Here is a 15036-nt window from a genome sequence, read left to right as displayed (position 1 = left end):
CATCGCCCTGTGTTCAACGTGTGATGCTTTTTACGTAGGGATGACCACCAGGGAACTCAAAACTCGAATTAGGGAACATATATATTGCATTAAGTCCAAGGACGAAAAGAATGCCTTGTTCAAACATTCACTGATTTGTCCATCTTTTAAGAAATTCTTATTTTCTATACTTGAAGTGGGGCGGAAGGATATGAGGGAAGGGGACTATAAGAATTTTCTTTTGCAAAGGGAAACACACTGGCAAATAAAATTAAAGTCTGACATAGCCCCTGGTCTTAATGAGACTATTAATATCAAGTGTTTTTTAAAACAACGTAGATTAAATGTAAACAAAACAGGTAGCTCAATTTATTCTCATTTTGTTTAACATTATTTATAACAAGCTGGGTTTATTCGGATTGTTTAACTAAGTAGGTTTTAACTGGATTTAAGAAGTTCATTAATTAATTGTTTAATTAATCACATGATTTTTATTGTATATAAGAGGCAGTTTTGTTTTAAGTGTTTATTCTGAAGAAGTTTTGTACGAAAGCGGTTAATAAAACAGTATACGCTATTTGTGTCTACAGCAGTTTCACTTTGCCTTCCTGGACGTTTACTATTTTACTGGTTGGACTTTTTTTTTTTGATTTATAACGCACTATTGCATTGGTAGATTATTAAAATAGATACCATCTGGAGAGCTCACAAAAGACTGCCTTTTTTTAACAATCTCTGCCTTGGCTTTTTGCTCTTCTCATCTCTTCTGTACCCTAAGAAGCCAGGCATCATCCTCTTGAACATAGACCTGGCAGTAAAGTGTTGGCTGGTCAGGACCTACTGGTTGAACGATCACTCTGGAAGAATATACATACTGGTTAACTATACATATTCACTGAGATTATGCCCAATGGGTAGGCTGCAGCATCTGTCTTATATAATGACTTCTTGTGCCTATACAAGACAGGGTCAAGGATTTTAGTGTGTATGTCTATGTGAGAGCTAACACAATTGCATGAGAGTTTCAGGACAGTAGAAATGGTCTTGTGAGTCCGTGTTGAGAAGTGAGTGGTGGAAAGCATGTTGTATGTTATGATTTTTGTTAGATGTTGACATGAGCATGCATGTGGGGTTTTTTTTGGTGGGGTTGACATCTGTGTTCCAGTGTTTGTGGTGTGTGTGGGTTTCATGTGCTGGTGAGTGTTACAATGTGAGTGGTGTGAAAGCAGGTTAGCTTTGTGTATGTGATGGAGAGCTTGCAGTATATGGGTCAAATACTAGCACAGAGGGAATGTCTGTGTACGTGATGCTTGAATGGGGGTCAGGAGCTTATGGTGTGTATATAGGTAAGGACTAGATGTCTGTGTTCTTGGTGAGTAGTGTATGTGTGTAAACAGGGAGTGCAACATTTTGTAAGTGCATGTCTGGCGGGAGAGTGCTGACCCCATGAAGGATGAGTGAATAAAGGAGCTTGTGTGAATCTATGTACCGAGTAGCATTTAGTACAAGTTAATGCAATCTTGGAGTTAGTTGTATAACTTTTGGGGGGCTGTGGAGACTTGCACCATATTAAAAGCCTCATTTGAGTATGCTTTTTTATATTTTGGTTATTGAATGTAGAGTTGTGATTGAGTTTAATATGTTTGTGTGTGCGTACATGGGAATGCCAGGCCTGTATTTCCCAATGGTTACGTTAATCAGTGAGTGTGCTTGGTTGATCTCCTTTTTTTTAAGTGTCTCTTAGTCGACCTGAACTCATGATTTTGGATGTTATGCACAGGCGCTATGCAGTTCCTCTTGGTTTGTAATTTAGATTGTTCATTCTGTGTAAGATAACACCAAGTTAATGCAGATTTCCATAGATAAAGTATTTTTCCTTGGACTCTCGTTAGTTGTGTGTCACAGAGAGAAAGAGGGAGAGAAAGACTGTGATTTGCAAATAAGGAGACTGTCTCTTTCCAAAACAAGATGAGTTTTATCAAGTTGATTTTTAGAAGTTTACATGGGTGTTTTCAAATATGTACTAGTATGGGTAAAGTAGCAAAAATTTACCATATTTGCATTTAAACTGTTCTGCAAGGTCTAAATAAAGTGATATAAAAAAGCATTTCAATTTGCTTACTGTAGAAGGGGTCTCAGGAATACTAAATGTTGAGTTTTCTTCATTACTTGATGCAAATCAAGGCTTTTGGCAGATGAGGTTAGATGAATCAAGCACTTAATGTTGTAGTTGTTTTACGTTTAATATACCATTTAGAAGTTATACATTACTTAGACTTCTGTTTGATATTTTTTCAACAGTGGAAGTATTCCAAAGAGTTGATGTTCAAACATTTAAATGTTTGGAAGCTATTATAGACAACTGAGTTCTCTTCGTTTGTGGTCAGTCAAATGAAAAGCCTGAAAAGAGGGTGCTACATCTGCTAAACAAATTGAGACAACAAAATGTCTAACTTCATATATTACATAAGTAAATGTAATATCCAGGAGATAAGCCAGAAACAAATTTATCATATTTTAATGTCAGAGTGTCTGAAACATGATCCACAGAAACTCTAAGAAGCTGTCTAAATTCAAGTAAAAAGACAGACATTTCATTTGTACGAATAGTGCATTATCTTATCACAGTTGTGCTTAATATGCCTGAGAAGACTTTGCCTCTAATAAAAGTATTAGAGCAAGATTCAGCTTGGAGATATAGCTATGAAGAGAAGAGTGTTTTGAAATGATCAAGAAACTAGTTACAGATGCACCAGCGCTAAAGTAATATGATGTGAATAAGCCAGATGGGTTGCAAGTTGTTACAAGTGCAATGGTCTAGGAGCTGTGAATTTATAAGATAATAGATCAGTTGCCTATGGGTCAAAATCACTTACAAATATTAAAAGAGATATGGCCATAGAGAAATTGAACCATTGACAGTGTATGGATATAACAAATTCAATGTTTATGTCTACACTAAAGAAATTCAGATGGAAATAAACCATAAATCTTTACAAAGCTTATTCAAAAACTGTTTGTACAAAGGACTTTTGAGACTTTGGTAGCCATTACTTAATCTTTCGGACTAAGACTACATTCAGTTTTGGTGAGTTTGAAGTGGAAATATCTAACTTTTTCTTTTTGGAGGTGAGAGAACCCACACAGACACAAAGAGAACATGTAAACTTTACATAGATATTGGCCAGAAGTCAGTATTGAATCCTATACCTTGTGCTTGGGAGGAGGAGAAGGCCTCCTCGAACTTGAACATATTCATATTTGTGAAGTTTCTGTGAGATAGTTTCAGTACAAGGAGGGCAATCTGTCTATACCAGGGTTTAGTGCCTATCACATCATCAAGCCCTCAGGTAACAGTGGTAGTGTATCTGTATTTGTCAGAAACACCATCCCCTCACTACAAATTAGACATGACACTACTAAGTACTCTGATAGATCTAAATCATTTTTAAAAAAATCTGACTATTACTTCATTGTTAGCTATAGATTCACATCAGTTTCTCCACAGATCATGAAAATTACCCTAACATCCTTGAGGAGTTATGTTTCAAACCAAGTACCTTCTTGTTTGGGGACTTCAGTTCCACAAGCATTGACTGGCACACTTATAACACTAAAATGGATATGTTCAATGTTTTCAGCACTTTGATAATGCAAATGTACTGGTACTGTGGGGTGTTCTTCATTCAGAAGCCAACAGGAGTAATCCTTCCATCTGTCTTTGGACTGCTGAGCAGATTGCTGCCCTTATGAATGGTGTCTGCTGACTATCTCCTTTATCTTTCTGCATTTGCCTTGTAACCTTATATAGTTCTGCTATGCCTTCTTGCCATTTGCTGACTCACTTTCCAGAACCTGGCACAGTTTCTCTGATGCCTTCTGCTTACCAGATGGAAGGAGCACTTCTAGCACATTCTGAATGAAAACACCAAACCCCCAAAATAGCTGTATTTCCCTATGCAGAACCTACAATGAAAGAGAAAGAAGAACCCAATTTAAAATACGTTAGAGCAGTGTGAAGGAAAATGAAGTCAGGGAAAGCAGCAGGTTTAGGTGAAGTCAGAGCAGATATGACATGATTAAGATGCTGGGTGAGTTAGGGGAGAAATAGCTCCTGATGGTACTCATTGGAGAGAAAGATGAGTGCAGAATTAACAATTTAGATGAACAGTTTTTATTTAGATTTGATTTATTTCTGAATTTAGTACAATTAGTCTGCTGTTTGCAATGAGACAGATAGTGAAGAAGTAACTGTTGATGATTCCTAGACTTTCAGAAATCATATGGCAAAGCTCCAAGAAATCTGATTTGGGCAGTCCTGTGATGGTTTGAAATCCCAGACACAGTGTGAGAATTATTCCAAGTGAGTGTGTCAGATCTCTGATCCTACTCCTGTTCATGTCAGTGATGGACTACAATATCAAACAGGTCAGAGGGGACAGATCAACAAATCTACTGTATGCAAAAAAATTTGCACTACAGACTCTGAACAGCATCTTCCACAAATGATAAAGGACTGGAATGCAAAACAGAAAGCACATGGGATGAAACTGAGAAACATATTCTGAGAAAAGAAAAAAATGTGTGGATCCACTGAATACAAAAAGACAGTTGTCATGATAGCAAATGAGGGAATCAGAATAAGCTGAAAAATGAGACTGAAAGGAAATAGTGGAACAAATTAAGTGTCAAATATCTGAGGGGTAGTTGAAGAGAATGGAAGTCTGACTAGGGAGATTAAAAGTAGAAAAAGATATGCTGCCAACTGGCACAGATTGCCACAGGTAATGTGTGACAGACGAATGATAAAGAAGCTGAAAAGTAAGGTGTACAAAACAGTGGTGCGACCAGTATTACTGTGTGGTACAGAAGCTGGGGAGTAAAAGTAAAGCAACTGAAGAAGCTTGAGGCGATGAAAATGAAGTGCCTTGGATGGGTACAAGTGGCACATCAGAGCAGGAGCCAAATTAGCAGCAGTTGCAGGAAGGTCAAGAATAAATTTCAGTAGTTTAGTTACAGGTGCAAAAAGCAAAAGATAATTTGGTGCAAACGATTTGTGAGAGACGGGAAGAAGGCAAAAGGAAATGAGAAGTCCAAGGTATGGATGCGTTGCATGAGAGAAGACCTATGCCAGTTATTCAGGCATGACTGTTGATGAAGATAAGTAGGAGAATCAGACTGAATCAAGAGAATTATCAACAGATGACATGATATCCCATGTAGAAAATGTGAAAATGGGGGGGTTGATGATGACTTTATTTGAAGATAAAGAAAACTACATTCATATTTCAACAGACTTTTAAAAATAATAGACTGAATTCACATTCTCATGCACTGTCATTATAACAAACTGAATCTTCATAGGTCTTCCTCATCTCAGGCATTTAATATTGTCATAAACAGAGACATCCCTGATGTTTGTATATGAAGATAGACCTGGAAAATCACTATCTGTTGTGATTTCCTCAATATACATGCCTGTGGACATCTCATTAAACTCTCCAGACTCACCACTGTCCTGGAGAATCTCTCTTTGTCTTTCAGTTCCTCTCAAACACTTGTCACTCATTTTGAGGAAACATCTATTTTTTTCTCAGGAGTTTACTTTCAGAAGTCTTGACTCCAAATGATCCCCTTAAAATATCTGTCTTAAATAATTTTGCTTCAATCACTTTTTTTTTTTTGCTCCTGTTTCCCATTAATCATGATGCCTGTCTCCCATTACTCATTTTCATTCTTCTTGGCATGAGATCCCCTGACCACTTCCAAACTCAGGCTGCCTGGGTCATAGTCAAGGTTTAATTCCTTTATGATAAATATAGGAATTGTATTTTTCAGCTAGTGATCTAAAGACCAGTATCTTACTGTGGGATATATCATATTCCAGCATTGCAATATGACTGTTATGTTGCATCTTTGCATTTTTATCAAACGCTTCACTCTCTGGATGTGTCTTTCAGCTTGACCAGTAAACTATGTATGGCATATTATTAAAATAAATATGCTAAAGCTCCCTTTTCTTTAAAAATATATCATGAATTTTGCACTGCATATTGGGGACTGCTGTCTGATTATTACAATGGCAGGAATACCATGTGTTACAAATATAGATTTCAATTCATTAATGATATACAGACTTGAAGTATTAACCTAAGAAAGTTTTGAGAAGTAATCAACATATATTAGGTAGATTTTGTCTTAAAGCTGGAAAAAAGATCTGTACCAACCCTGGAGCTAAATGTGATATCACTGGCTTTCTTGAATTATTATTTTGGTACAGTATATATATATATATATATATATATATATATATATATATACATATATACACAGCTCACTATATCACAACTGCTTTCATCTACATTGACATGGTCTTAGTGCCTGCTCTTTAAGTCCTAATGATCCCTGTAACTGGAGGTTTATTTACAGATGCAGTGTAAACTGAAAACTTATAACTTTAGTTTGAGCTAATATGTAGCTAGTGTAATCTAGCTTATGTGACCAGATAAAATATAAAAAATACTTAGGAGAGTTCAACGTAGTGTTTCTATGGAAAACAAACATACAGAAGTTCATCAGGTAAGTAGGCTGCAAAGAGATATTTCAGCATTGCTTTTTGTTGTATGCATGCATGTATATGTAGATCCTTTTGCACAGTAGGGCTTTCTTGACCTTAATGGCCACAAGATAATGCAGAGTATGCAGATCCCTGGCATGGACTTTAAACCTTATATATTATGGAAAACTAATTATCTATTAGTGTTGTATAAAAGGCTGTAACTTGAAAGCAAGAATTCAAACAGCTAGTTCCTCAAGTGGGTGGATGTTCATGTATTTAAGCAAGACCACTGCCTGAAGATTTGTGATTCCTGGAAATGGATGGTTCATTTGGAGCCTATGTTGGATGTGCCATGAAAGGAGATCAGGAGAAAAGTCTTTGCAGAGTTGAAATGAACACCTAGCCAAGGTCTGCAGCTGTGAGCTGTAACCTATAGATTGGTAGCTAGAAGGGCTGGGTGAGACTGAGCCTGAATGGAATAAAATTGGTGTTACCTCTAAAGACTGACAACTTCCATCTAAGGTACTGAGTAGTTAATGAAAATACCTGTAAGATTAACTGTAACAAGCCAAAGTAAGCTGTTTTAATTTCATATTTAAAATTAAACCTGCATTTTTAGGTACTTTGCCACAAGTATGGTTGAAGAAGTGACACTCTTCATAACAAATACTACTACTTTCCAATCAGGAAATTATCATTCTCTGTTTTTTATAAATATTAAGTAACATCATAAAGTGATTTAATTTTATAAATTTGAAAAATAAAACACCTTTCATAAAACTCTAGTAAAGACTAAGTCATTAGATGGTGATGTGTATGGTCTCATGGCTTAATTAGTTTATTTTCTAGCTGGAGGAGAAGACTTTCCCCCATAATAACAAGTATATTGTCTAGGATGACATAAGGTATATACAATAGGATCATATTATTCAGAGCTAACTCACAACATACTGGCAGTCTCTTTCTCATTTGTTTGCAGTACACGAAATTTAACAGCATTCTGGAATACAAGCAAAGTGCCCAACTGCTAGGGCAATAAGTAAAGCTCAAATGACAGGCCCAGCTGTATGGGATGAAAATAAGTGAATAACTATCCCTCCTTCTGTTGTGTAGGGTAGCCCTGAGGGTTCTGCTGCTTCAGCACTAGCGTTTGGTGGCAGCTGCAGGTACAGTCAATTTGCAGCACTGCTTAAGCTAGATTTGCAGCATTAGTATTCTTTGATTTGTGGGTGGTAGTGCAGATGTAGTGATGTTTCCAGGATATACTTTATATGAAGTCAGACAGATGCATATCAGATTTGTAAAAATAAAATGCCTCCATTGTCTTTGGCCTTTAATAATGCATCCATCCATCCATCCATCCATCCATCCATCCATCCATCCATCCATCCATCCATTCATCCATAACCCTTTTTTTCCATTTGTGCACATTGGGTCAGGGTGTCACATTAACAGTGACAGTCACCTAAACCCAGTTTTCATATTGTCTGGTGGTTATCCCAGCCATGGTTGTTCTTCCATACCACACACATGCGCACGCACTCACATATGTGGCCAGTTTAGTGTGTCCAATCTACCTCCTACATGTATTTGGAGTGTGGGAGGAAACCAGAGTACCTAGAAAAAGTCCACATGAACACAAAGAGGATGTTAAGAGTCGGCACAGAAGGTACCCTAGTCTGCATGTTCTTCATTAATGATAGCCCCCAGTATTCTACCATGCACTATCATTAGGAATATTATTTATGTGTAGTAAATGACAGTATGATTCCATTATGGGGTTATGGCATACATACAGGAACTAAAGATCAGTGAATGAAGGACTGGAAAGCAAAAATAAGTTGGCAGATTAGTACAAGAGAATTGCTGTCTAGCACCCACTAATGGCAGGAAAGAGAAAGAAGCTTTTTTTTATAAATTTGGAGCAGTAAACATAAAAATTGCATTGCTCCTGTTCTTGCAAAGCTAGAATACCTGCCACTATAATATTATTTTGTAGATTTTCTCTGTCAGATGAGGTATAACATATCGCAAGTCATACAAAAGTTATTTATACAGCATTACAAATTATTAAAATGTAGGTATAATGGCACAAAGTACATGAAGTCAGATAATATCAGTCATTATGTGCATGGGTGCAGAAAGACAATATACTACAGTACAAAGATAGGAAAATAAAAGAGAGTTAAATAATACAAGATTTGGAGATGCAAAAATCTAATAGAACAATGCAAAGAAGGTAAAAGAAAAAGTGGGCAGTAACAAAATATTGAGGACATTATGTGAAACACATGAAATCCTTTATTTGCTTGCTTTCTGAGATTACATTCTCAAACTAAAATTTGCTTTGAATAAAGTGTGAAATATACAGGTAGAAACCAATCATACATTTCAGACAGTCTTCAATAGTAGTAGTGCTATTATGTTATAAAGATCACGCATACAGTAGACTCCCTTTTATCCAGTCTCACTGGGACCGGACCTTAGGCTGGATAAACGAATGGCTGGTTAATCAGAAAAAAATCATACAAAATAATATTTATAGGTATAAGAATACTAGGATTTGTGTTTGTATGCATTTTTCTAATGAATATGAAGTCTAAAACTCAAATGTCTGTCATTATTTAGCCCAGAGGAGGTGGAGGTGTTGTTCTTCTCTGTTGTCTTTTGCTAGGACTACTGCAGACATTTGATGGCTGGTCAAAGAGGAGGCCAGTTAAAAGGAGGCTGGATAAGAGGGAGTCGACTGTAGAAGAAGTTGTGTCATCTGCAGAAAGAATCTTTGGTAAGTTCCCAGAGCAAAATCAGTTAATGAAATTCATAAAGGTAGTTGGTCTGTGATGGAGCATTATTACAAGTCTGATTTAACTGGGGACCACTAAATTACTAGAACTGACTTAGGAGTTCTGTTACGTAAATAGTATATAATCTAGTTTATTGAGTAGCCAATAGAAAGGCCAGGAGAAGAAAGAAAAGAAAGAGACTGATGCAAAAGTAATGACTTACAATTTCAAAGTCAGTTGAGAGACTATAAATGCAACAGTGATATAAGGACTATTATTAAGAATATAGTCAAAAGTCGGAAAAAGGAAGAAGAATATGGAAGCAAACAAAATAATGCAATGTCTGTGAAATGTACAATGCTCCTTAAAGAAAAGGCTGCATTTCTTGACGTTATCCAGAAAGTATCTCATTGATGTATTTTTTATTTCAGAGGACAGGAAAAAATATTGATAAGAGCCAGCAGATGCTAAATAGCACAAAATGTGTACTTTAATATGTAAAATATTCCATATAGCTGAGATCCTAACTACTTAGTGGTTAATTTAGAATAAGAGTTAAAGAGATCAGCACTTCATTTAACATTACATGCACTAGTACGATGCCAAGGATGTCACTACTAAAACTGACTCCTCCATGGGCCTTCAGTATGCCAAGCATTTCTTCTACAGGTAATGGGGATTCTAACTGCAGAGGACCTTAAGGTTGCTATACAGGACAGAAGTATAATATAAATCAGGAGGTAGTAAAACTACCTTGCATGGCAAGTGAACACTTAATTTCTCCAGCAATGGCAGTAAATGGTTCAGTCCAAGTCACACATTGTGCTGCACATTGCACCTCCCTTGCGGCAGCTCCATTTGGTTTCTCCCTTCCATTGCAGTTACTAATGCAAATTCTCAACATCATAAAAGGAAAATCAGGCAGTATGTTGACTGGAATCCTTACTATTTTCAGGCTGTGCAAGTAAAGTTATTAAGAGCAGCAATCTCATTTCTGCATACATGACACTTATGTAAATGAAGAGTCATAACCTTTTTAGTGTGTGTGTGTGTGTGTGTGTGTGTGTGTGTGTGTGTGTGTGTGTGTGTGTGTGTGTGTGTGTGTGTGTGTGTGTGTTAACTGCTCCATACTACCTGCCTCTAGATTGCAAATAATTCCACAAATATAAACTCAGGTGTAAAGGATTGACCATGGCAGTTTTGTTTTAGTTATCTAAAGTGTGGAAGAGCTACTGATGCAAACTGTAACTTTTACACTATCACTACCCACATACGAAAATAAGGCCGATCTTACTATTTTGGTAAATAAGTGTGAATGAATGTAAAAAGCCATAATTAAATAAGCAGAGATGTGTTTTTCAATGTGCTGTAATTGTCATTATGCAGGGTGATGTATTTGTGAACACATTTATATATCTGCTTTCCAATTCTAATTTCAACATTTGAAAAGGACAGCATTTTCAGTATATTAGCCAGTTTATGGCTTTGCTATATTTTAATAATGTGGAAGTTAATGAAGGAAGAAAATGTGATGACTGTCCATTGTTTTTACTACAATTGTTGAAACAGTCCATGCTTGTGAGACAAAAATTATAGGTTTGATAGCATTTTTCTTAACTTCCCAAACTGTTATGCAAGCAATTTATGAAAAAAAAAACAATAAAACTACTGTGTACAGTAAAGATTGTAACACTATTACTGCTGTTTTAGGACTGAATACACAACAAAAGAGTTTTCTTGAAGTAGGCCATTAACAGTTATAAATAACATAATGCCAGATTCATGAAGAGCTTGATTAAATATTATAAAAATCTGGCCCTTTTACAGTAGTATTTTTACAAAAATTATAACAAACATGTCTGAATGCCTGACAGAGATTCTTAACTTTTCTTCACCCTCTTTAAACCCCAAACACAGATGATTTATGAATGCAATTAATTTTGCTGCAGCAGCAGACCTTCAGCTATTTAAAGCTCAGCCTATGGCATAAAGCCCCACATTCTGATGGGGCTTGGCACACACCTGATAGAAGTGCCAACAAAATGTCATGGGCCAGATGTATAGTTTCTTTTCAGTGCACTTCATTTTATTTGTATTAGAAAGTGAAGTCATTGCATGGTACATACTGGTAGAAAGCTTTCTGTTGGAACACTACTCCATTTTATAATCATGAAATTCACAATGATGCAAGGATGCTTCCCTTTCTTTTGGAAGGCTTGTGCAGAGTTATTTGTCATTATTATCCATCTGAGATTGTGAAGGGCATAAGCAGCCAAATTAAGTGCATTCTTTATGGATTAAACTATTTAAAGATTACTGTCCTGTTTACTATAAAAGTTTTTAAATATTATAGTGCCAGGCGGTGATAATGCTTTAAAAGACATAAGCTGAAAATATTATGTGTTCTTTGGCAGTTTTCCATAAGATGTGGCAAAATGTGTTCCTAAAGTTATTATTGTGTGTGAAATATCACTTGGGTCTGTATACTACCTTAATTCATGAAAAAATATGTTTTCATTCTGCAATGCTTAATTTTTTTTTTCAATTGATTTATTAATTTATTTTCTACTGGAGAGTCCATGCTTTCTTCATTTACTGATACCGCTATCTGTGTGACTTTCCTTCTTACTATGGCAGACTTTCTTTCTTCAGTGTGCAGTACTTTTTTGAAATAGGGTTGCGACTTCTCGTCTAGATGCTGAAGATGTCCTATCCGTGCATTGTGGTTCTTGGTTCATTGGAAGTGAAGGAAAAAACATCTCACATTAACTGTTTCCTGTGCTTCTCAAAATGGCATGATAGTAAAACTTATAGCATGCATCAAAGTGTGAAGATGCAGAATGCTGACATTTTAAGTACAAGGCACCAGTTAAGAGCTGTATGATTTCTAACATCTGCAGCTCAAAAGAACAATTAGAATACTGAAAAATTCCACCCTATGTGGTCATTTACAGCCCTGTGTATGAATTTTTACTGGACATCAGCAAAGGAGTTAATTGTTCTAAACACAGTTGAAAGTAGAACCATAAACTGAGTTTGCATTGTTATTTATATATAAGCTTAGGATATCAGTCACTCTATTACTAAGGACTCTCTGGTTATGGTTAGTTTACATTCACACGCAGGACCCTGTTTTGCCTTTCATGGGGTGCGTCTGTGGTAGGTGCCTGCTTTCTCACTTCACCCTTTATTACTTCCTTAGATTTTATTGTCATAAGCTTACAAAGCCTTTTACCATTTGGGATTCATTAGCAGGCACAGAAGATACAGTGAGACCTAGTCACCATCCAAATAGCAGGTAAATATACAGATTTGGGTTCTACTTAACTGCCATGGAGTGAAATTAATTTTTGGAATGTACACATCTTGCATGTACATAGTACCTAAAGAGTCCAGCCTTCACCACAGGTGTGTAACTGGGTCTTGTAGTGGATCCCATCTACAGTATATATTCAAATGCAAGAAATGTCCATAGTTAGACTGGTATTAATGATGATTTATTTGCAGTATACTGACATCACATTTGTTACCAAGATCTGACTTGATATAAGTTTTGACCCTCGCCTGACATTCTTATGTCTTCATGGTCTTACAGCAAATCAGTACCCCAGATGTGAAACCACCTGGGGAAGGTATTTTTATTAAAATGGGCTGCACATAATTAAGGTCCTATGCAGAAGTACTGACATCTTTGAATATGTTATGGGAGCAGACACAAATGATAGGTAGTTGCTTACCCAGTAATGTAAAAGCCTGCTTTCAGGAGTTCTTAAATATCCTCACTGACTCACTGTGAATACACTCCAACTGGCTTATCATGGTGGACTTGAACTTTTGGGTCAGCTATGATTCTTTGGCTCTTGCAAGAAGACTGGGATCTATAACAAAATGTTTTGGATTTGTGTAGGTAGCTACCAATGTTAACAACAAGCATGGCCACTTGGACTTGGTGTGGCCACATCAGGCCTGAAGGGAAAATCGGTCCTTTAGGTTAGACCACCATTTAGTCTGCTTCGGCCTCATAGCACTGTGTGTTTCTCCTCTGTTGATGACCACATCAAGTACACAAATGTATCCAACATTACTAATACTGTTTCATTTCCAATCATTGACCTGTTCTTTCCTGCCTGAATTATGAACAACCCTGAGCTGCTAATAACACATTATAACAGCTGTGCAACTAAGGCTTTAGATCATTTCACCCATCTTTATGCACACTGTGCCTCTACTGGGCTGAGGGAGCTATACAGTAGGATTCTGTGTTGGATGGCAAACAGGACAAATGGATGGTGGATCTCAGTGCAGTTACCAGTCAGAGGTATCAGAGATCTCTTGTAAAAATACTCAATGTCTATCACGGGAGAGCACTGCTGTGAGAAACTGACCAGCAAGTATCTTTTGAGTTGTTCAAAACTTAGTTGTATTACTTTAATGATCACTTAGGAAGCTTTTACTACTTCTAACTATAACTTAGATGCTTGATTTTTTTTTTGCAGACAATGTGTACACTTTGGGGTGAGAAGTACATCGGGGGCATGAACTAGGTGTGAACTGGTTTCCTAAACTTGAAGGCTCCATGGCATAAAGGAATAAAGCCATGGCTGTTTTCCAAATAACCCTAGTTCAATAAGCAGTCCTGGTACTGGACAGTCAGTGTATGCAGGTATAGGAATAATGAGACATGAGCCTACTCACTTCTCTCAAGAGTGTGGTCTTAATATGCTGGTGGGACTCGTCATTACTTGCCTCATGGAGATGGGGAATCAGGAAATTGGCGTATACAGCAGAACTGGGTATGTGAAGAGGACCTCGTAACAAGCAGTACTGGAGGAGCTAGTATGTCTGGGAAGCCTCCACATACACATACATATCAGCTCATCAGCTGGTTCCCTATTATACGATCAAAAGATGCATTCTTTTGAATGTGTCTTGATCGAACTTGAAAGCACAAAATGGCAAAATACCAAAACGGCATATAAGCAAATTCTTTCCCTGGGAAAGAAATTGCTTGGCCGCCTTCGTTATTTTGCCGTTTTCATCAATGTAGTGTGATCTCAGAGTTGGTATATTTAAGTAGGGGTGTGGGGGGGCACAGAACCCCACGTCAGGAGGTGTGGGGGGTGAAGCCCCCCACTTTATGTAATGTTTTAAAGTTTTTTGTTTTTTTTTTCTTTTTTGGAACAGCAATTTTTTTTCCATGGGAAAAAAAATCACTGTTCTAAGTGTTCGGGATAGTAAGCTTTCGCTTACATGGGGTCGATAAATCAGCATTTGCTTTTTTTAAGCATTTGCTGATTTAATATAGACCCCATCAGTTAGTCACAGTATGGCAGTGACTCCCACATCACCTTATTCCCTAGTCATTGGCAGTATAGTGCAACCCATGTAAGCCATAAGGATATTTCACCTAGGCAAGCAAGAATCTCCAGTAAAGGAAATAATCAGGATATGCTCAAATGGAGGCAAACAGCCCCTAAGGTAGAACTAAATGGCTGTAGAGGTAGGAGCACACCATGTGCTAGAGGAAACACTGATGTCAGTAGCAGTTAAACCTAAATTAGAAGCATAGATTAGCAGCAAATAGATAATGGTGCTGGAGTGTGAGGTAGATATACAAATCTGTTGAAGAAGAAGAAAAAACAGGATCTAGGCTGAGTATGAAATCCTCAATTTCAAGTTTGTGCAGTTGCTTGCAAGTTTATACACATTACTTGT

The sequence above is a fragment of the Protopterus annectens genome, chromosome 17.part0, assembly GCF_019279795.1.
Source record: "Protopterus annectens isolate FY-2018-M chromosome 17.part0, PAN1.0, whole genome shotgun sequence".
NCBI lineage: Eukaryota > Metazoa > Chordata > Ceratodontiformes > Protopteridae > Protopterus > Protopterus annectens.
This window is presented reverse-complemented; position numbering follows the sequence as displayed.